This window comes from Haemaphysalis longicornis, unplaced genomic scaffold, assembly GCF_048455015.1.
Source record: "Haemaphysalis longicornis isolate Haplotype H1 unplaced genomic scaffold, Haemaphysalis longicornis Haplotype H1 scaffold_6, whole genome shotgun sequence".
Taxonomy (NCBI): Eukaryota; Metazoa; Arthropoda; class Arachnida; order Ixodida; family Ixodidae; genus Haemaphysalis; species Haemaphysalis longicornis.
In genome coordinates, this window is record NW_027526407.1 from 170373271 (window position 1) to 170381136 (window position 7866).

Genomic DNA, 7866 nt, shown 5'->3' on the forward strand with positions numbered 1-7866 from the left:
ATTTTTGTTGGCTTTCAGAAGACATAGGTGAGAGATGCAGAACAAATATACCAAATTCTTTGCAATGCTTGCTCCAATTCCTTTGTCGGCTTTCTCTAGGCTTACTCGGAATGGAAATAAAAAATAAATTTCGAAGTCGACAATTCAATTCCAATTCAAAAGCATAGCCTATAGTAGTTGCACTGTAGTACGCATAGAGTCTTGCGTGAAATGTGCACCCTGCTCGACATTTCCAAAATTACTGTAACTACGACAAAACCACAACCATTACGTATGACCGGACATTCACAGAAGATAATAGGGTTAGACCTTTGACTTGGTGAAACCTGGAAAAAATACCACAAAATGCTTGATGGTGAACGTTTGTCCTGAAATGTACCTTATTGTAAGAAGTACTTCAAAGGATTTGACTCCACACCAACTTGCAAAAAACGTTTTGGTTGGATTACAACCACAACAAAAAAGGATGGTGATTTGACGATGCATCCTTACAAACAATCCAATGCGTGCTCTCTTGGGCGTTCCTGTTCGAAATAAATTCAGGAATCCATGCACTGAAGCAACACCTGGGATGAAACGCACACTTGTTGATACCATGGGCACACCACCACGAACGCATTCAGCGAAAATAAACATCTAAAAATGACCAGGGATGATTACAAACAAACTCAACACCGGCCCATGAGAAAAGCGAAGGATAAAAGAAATTTCCGAACATGGAGCAAGGCACCCTCGACCATTCTTTCGCCGCCAATGCTGGACAGGGCCAATGAAGGAATAGCACAAAGTGCCTGAACACACGAGAACACAACACCGGCAATCGAAATCTAGAGGGTTAGTTAACTTTCAAGAAATGCACGTCTTTTTTCGAAAGGGAGAGCGAAGGCCTCCGAATCGTTTGCTGCCAAGTGTGAATTTCTGCTGCCACCAAGAATTTTGCACATTGTGCTTTCGTTAAATACTCCGCTTTCTTTCTTTCTTTCCAAATTCTTTATCTGTTTCAATGACTACCACAACCTCCCATTTGATTTCAGAGGTTTTCTTGGCTGCCAACCCTTATTGCTGTGTTATTTCTACGAGCCCCTCATTTCCTATTCTGATTCGCTACATGCATAGCGAGGGCCTCTGTTCTGGAAGTTTTGGTGCCATAGGAAGCTTATGAGGGTTCAACGCTGGTTGACCACTCTCGACATGTCGTAGACACTTTAGTCACGGCGCGGGGATTAAAAAAAAGGTCCCCTTCACCCCGGGAAGGTCACCCCGAGAAGTGAGAGTGGCGTTGGCTACCATCCCGAAGCACAGGAAAAAATTACATTGACATAAATACGCCAGAAAGGGGGGGGGGGGGAATCGCCCCGCCGGTAGCGTTGTGGTTATCGCACCAGATAGGTATTCAGGAAGTCGTGCGTTCGGATCCCACCTTGCAGGCATTTTAAATGCGGAGCATTTCTTAGGCTCGCCTGTTTCTTCGCCGTTGATGGCGGCGCCGTCCACAATAACTTTGCGCATGCGCAACTCTCCTCCTAACACCCACAGCTCCGCGATACTACACTATAAAAAAAGAAATAGCGGCACCCGGTTTCGACCCCACGACTCTCTGGCCGCAACGGGAGGTACGCGATGCTCTTCCCACTACGCAACAAATCCGGGACAGTAGCAGGTGCTACGAATGCGCCTTATGTCCTTGACTCATTCAAACTACGTCAAGAAGCTACTGATACAACGAAGCCACGCGAAGCGGAACGTCAACGGAAACGACGAACTGAAAACTTTAGAGGGAGATGCTGAATTTCCCGTGGGAAAGCTGTGGCGGGAAGCGCCACGCGCCTTGCAGCTCAACCAGCCCCGTCCACAGCGCCTCTGATGCTGATTGTGGCAGGATGCCCCTAGGGATTGGCCAACCCAAGACTCCATCACGAGATAGGTCCGCGTTCAACCACCGTCGTCATCTTGCCGTAGGGGAACCGCCGAAGAAGAAGAAGAACGAGAAGGCGTTCTGGCTCCTCACCTGATCCCTCCAAAAGCATCCATTTCTGATTTTTTTTCTCCTCCTCTCCCTCCTTCTTCTTCTTCCTCTTCTTATTTTTCTTTATATAATTATTTATTTACTTATTTCCTTTTTTTTGGTTTCAATATTACCCAAATTCTAAACTCAATTCCTCCAACACAAGAAAAAGAAAAGCTTCCAAATTTTTATATTTTTCTTTGAATCACATTCGAATTAACGACTGATGTTTGGCCGATCCCCTGATTGGGTATGCGCCAATATACAAAGGAACAACAACAACAACAACAACAACAAAGCTGCGAAGAGGAGGGCGTGTACATTGCTCTCAGCCTGTGCACCAATGTCAACAACCTTTATACCTCACCAAAGCTGACGAAGACTACCGATTCTACCACAGAGACAACATCGACAAGAATATGATGGACACTCGATTCACGGCGCGGGGATCAAAAGAAGGTCCCCTTCACCCCGAGAAATCAGAGTGGCGTTGGCTACCACCCTCAAGCCCAGGAAAACATTACATTGACATAAATACCCCAGAAAGCGGGGGGGGGGGGGTGGAAATTGCCCCGCCGGTAGCCTAGTGGTTATCGCACCAGACCGGTATTCTGGAGGTAGTGGGTTCGGATCCCTCCTGGCGGGCATTTTTTCTGTGCTTTATTTCTTTTTTTCCAAATTCTTCATCTGTTTCAATGACCTACCACAACCTCCCCTTTGCCTTCCGAGGTTTTCTTGATTGCCAACCCTTATTTCTGTGTTATTTCTACGAGCCCCTCATTTTCTATTCTGATTCGCTACATGCGTAGCGAGGGCCTCTGTTCTGGCAGGTTTGGGGCCATAGGAAGCTTAAGAGGGTTCAACGTTGGTTGACCACTCTCGACATGTCGTAGACACTCGATTCACGGCGCGGAAATAAAAGGAATGTCCCCTTCACCCCGAGAAATCAGAGTGGCGTTGGCTGCCACCCCCAAGCACAGGAAAAAATTACATTGACATGAATACCCCAGAAAGGGGGGGGGGAGAAAATGGCCCCGCCGGTAGCGTAGTGGTTATCGCATCACACCGGTATTCTGGAGGTCGTGGGTTCGGATCCCACCTGGCGGGCATTTTTTCTCCGCTTTCTTTCTTTCTTTCCAAATTGGAGTGTGGCGGATGTTATATGCAGTACATAGGACAGACGGATGGACCTTTTCGAATGCGGTTTAACAATCACCGCTATCACACCAAGGCACTCCCAAACCTTCCCTTGTCCAGACACCTAGCGATGCAAAATCACTCTTTTGATGACATCAAAGTCACGCTTCTACAGAGCAGTTTTTCTAGCTATAGGGAGCGAGAACAATGTGAGTCTTACTTAATCTACAAATTTAATACCCTGAAGGGGGGTCTTAATGAGAGTCCTGGGACTATGACTGTAATTTGTACGCTGCATGACCATTGAAGCATAGTGACCCCGGGACATACGAGACCTTGTAGTTTTGTTGTCCTTTTGCTATCGGCCCTTCCCGCGCAGGGCATTGCACGGTCTGATGTTTACGGGCAGCCTGTTGCTCCAGGTGTGAGGTTGTACATTGTAACACCAACAACCTACCATTATGTTCCGCAGTCACTACAATTATCTCGTCCGCTCCCGGCCCCCTACCAACACTTCCCTTCCCGTCCCCGCTATTTTTATTTTTATATTTTTTTTCTCTCATTTCCTTGTCTCAACGCTCAGCAAGCATAACATGCCTCATTAATAACCAGATGGTACCCATTGCCTGTTTATGTCACCATATGTCATACCCATTTTATCCTTGAGAAATGTGAAACGGAATGTTGAAGCTTTTAGTGCCAACCGAGCGTGTAAGAAGTATTTTATTTTGGTGCCTGTTGTGGCTTATGCCTCGGGTGTTTTGTAATCACATTGTGATCCCCAATGCTGGTGTTCACGGAGTGCACGCGTCCTTCCTGTCTTTCCACTAATGTTTTGCTTTGTTTCTCTTTTTCATTGTTTCCCTCTTTCTCTTTTTCTTTTTCTTTTTCTCTTTTTCTTTGGTTGCCTCAGAGGCACGGCACATACCGACGGTCGCCTCTCTCTCCTTGTTTTCATGTTTTTTTTTTTAATTGCCGCGCTCCGACATATTTTCGTGGATTGGGCCCAGGGCTCCACGCGTGCCGGCGACAGCCGAGTACTAACAGTTAACAGGCCGTACATTGACCTGGCGCCACACGACGCGACGCCGTGTACAAATGGAGGCTTAGGCGGAGAAGGGGACGCCTCAAATGGGCTCCCCCATTGGCTTTTGTGGGACCCCCCAAAGTCGTGGAGGCTGCCTTCGCTTCAGATGCAGTAATTGGCACCGCTTGCATTCTTGACCATGCCGCTGAAGACGGTCAGTAGTTAATCCTTGTTACCGGTGACGCGCATGTAAACTCACTGCTCGTGGCGGCGTGTGCTTTGTAGTTTTTCCCTCCCGGAGACACGGGATGTTTTTGGGCCTTTCGCCACCCGTGAACTCGTCGCATTTTCTGTTATCCCCACAACCCGCGTTCATGCAGTGCGTTCCTCCTTGCCTCTTTCTTGCCTCCTCCTTGCCACCTTGTTCCTCCCTCTTCCTTTCGCCTTTTTTTTTTTGAAGGCTTTTTTTCGCCTGCCTTTGGCAGAATAAGCTCTGTATGCTGTTTGTGGTCGTTTGTGTGTTTGTTTCCCATGTGGCTTGTGTTTCGGGGCGCCGCCCCCACTCTGAGTCCGTACGATTTTACCCAAAGCTTTCATTCCTGAGGAAGACCTGTCTCAGGTCGAAACGTTGGAAATAAAGTCTCCGAAGAGCGTACTGCTACTTTGTGCGTATTCCTGCAGCAACTAAGGACTCCACTTCACGACTATATATATATATATATATATATATATATATATATATATATATATATATATATATATATATATATATATATATATATATATATATATATATATATAGTATAAGTAAAGAGTCGGATACAAAGCAAGAACAATAACAAACAATATTTACTTACGTAGCGGCAACGGGACTTGCCTTCATCAGAGTAAAGTTACATGATTTTGCTGTCGCAAACATTTTGAACACAGTTCTTATATAGGTTTGCATAAAACTGTGAGAAAGAGCGGAAAATGTTTCGGAAATGGGGAGTGTGCATACAGTCAGGCTACGCCTATGTTACAACATCAACAAACAAACAAGAAAAATAAAAAGGGGGGGGGAGCGAGAGAGAGAAAAAGGGGTCGTGTTAACAATGCAGCGTTCAAGGTTGCACCATGACGGGTCAACGTATGCCGCGCGGGCTGCAAGTTCAGGCAATAGGGGAAACTGGACAACCGCGGTTTGAAAAGAAAGGGAAGAGTATACACTGAGGTATTCAGTGACTGCTGAGACTGGTTCGGGGGGAAGCGAAGATGGGTGTGCCCCCCGCGGGTCAAGAGAATAGATAGGGGGCACAAAAGAGCATTTCACAGAAGCTAGCAATTGAACAGGAAATAGGTAGGGTTACAAAAAGTTAAACATGAATAGATCACAAAGAGATCACAAACATGAATAGATCACAAACATTTTGAACACATTTCTTATATACGTTTGCATAAAACTGTGAGAAAGAGCGGAAAATGTTTCGGAAATGGGGAGTGTGCATACAGTCAGGCTACGCCTATGTTACAACATCAACAAACAAACAAGAAAAATAAAAAGGGGGGGGGGGAGCGAGAGAGAGAAAAAGGGGTCGTGTTAACAATGCAGCGTTCAAGGTTGCACCATGACGGGTCAACGTATGCCGCGCGGGCTGCAAGTTCAGACAATGGGGGAAATTGGACAACCGCGGTTTGAAAAGAAAGGGAAGAGTATACACTGAGATATTCAGTGACTGCTGAGACTGGTTCGGGGGGAAGCGAAGATGGGTGTGCCCCCCGCGGGTCAAGAGAATAGATAGGGGGCACAAAAGAGCATTTCACAGAAGCTAGCAATTGAACAGGAAATAGGTAGGGTCATAAAAGGTTAAACATGAATAGATCACAAAGAGTTAAACATTCTTAAGTGATGGTGGGAACGAGGCCTCCCTCCCCAGGACAAATGGCTTTGTTGAGCCGCATTAGGCTAATAAAGCTGCTGTATTAGGAGAGTTTCTGCGAATTCTGATGGCAAACTCGAGGGTAGGAATAATGAACATAGTTATAAAAATTATGAAGCCGCTAATTTTAATCCAGGGATAAGCACGTTAGTTTTCCGTAACTTTCATTAATTCCAAGCGAGGCTGACCCAAACTTAAAAATGAGATAAGATTCCCGAACCTCGCGGTCGTGGTGCGTTTTGAAGGCGGATTCTAAAATAGTTGCTTTAAGATGTTCAAATGCATGCCCGGGACTGTTCACATGTCTTGACAGGGGAAAATAAGGGCAGCTTTTTGCATGAGAGCGGTGATTATTGAACCGTATTCGGAAGGGCGTTTCAGTTTGGCCGATATATTGTAGAGTATATCTTATAGAGTGCACTGTTTGTTTGGCCGATACAAACAGTGCACTCTATAAGATATACGACATTAGCGGAGTCACAGTTAAAGTTACCTTTTATATTTACGTAGTAGTCTGAAGCCATGCTGGTGGCGTGCTGTGTAGTGGTCATGTGTGGGCATACTTTACATCGGGGTTTATTGCAGGGCATGCAGCCAGTAGTTGCCGGTCGGTTGATACGAGAGTTAGTAAGAAAGTCACCTAAATTCTTATTACGCCGGTAGACAACGCGTGGTGGTTCGGGGAATATGCTTTTTAAGCGGTCACTTTGCATTAGGATATTATGATATTTTTTGAGCACGGTTGACACTCTTGGAGCGGAGGATGAGTGGGTTAAAACTAAGTTAGTTTGCGAGTTCCCGTTGGGGGCTTTTTTCTTACAGATTTCGTTACGGTCTACTTGGTTGGCTCGCACAATAGCGTCGTCGATAACTTTTTCCGGGTATTTTTTATTCAGGAGGGCGGTCTTGAGTTCTCGACAGTTTGAGTCAAAGTCGGCTTCGTTTGAGCAAATTCTCCTAAATCGGTGGGCTTGGCTGTAAGGTATTGCTGTCTTGCAGTGTCTGACATGGCTGCTTCGGAAGTGCAAATACTGCCGCGTGTCTGTCGGTTTTCTATACAGTTTAGTTTGAAGCCGACCTTGGAAGGTAGTAACGGTGACGTCCAGAAAGTTTACACTGTGTTCCGAATAGGAATGAGCAAGGGAAATACTAGGATGGGCTAGGTTAAATGCCTCAATGAAGGTGAGGAGCTCCGCCTCACTGTGTTGCCAGATCATGAATATGTCATCAATGTACCTTTTATAGTACATTGGCTTTAAATTTTGGGTGTCAAGAAAGTTTGATTCGAGGTGAGCCATAAAGATATTAGCGTAGTTAGGTCCGATTCGAGTTCCCATTGACGTTCCGCGGACTTGCACGTAATGTACTCCGTCGAACTCAAAATTGTTAAGTTGAAGAATAAGCCTAAGGAATGTTTGGAGAGCAGAAGAATCGATAGGTTTGTCGCACGATGACTGCTCATACGCAAGGGATACAGCGGCGATGCCATCTTCATGGGGGATGTTAGTATACAGTGACGCAACATCAAGGGTGACTAGAAGGCAGTTATCAGGAATTTCAATTTTTGAGATGTCTGAGAGAAAGTCATTGGTATCCTTAATGAAGGAGGGAAAGCTGGGCGGAATGCCGCAACTCAGATTATCCACATAGCGCGAGAGGTTTTCGGTAACAGTGCCAATACCAGAAACAATGGGGCGCCCTGGGTTGTTCACCTTGTGAATCTTTGGGAGAAGATAGCATTTACCGGCTACTGGGCTTAAGGGTATCAGGGAACGAGC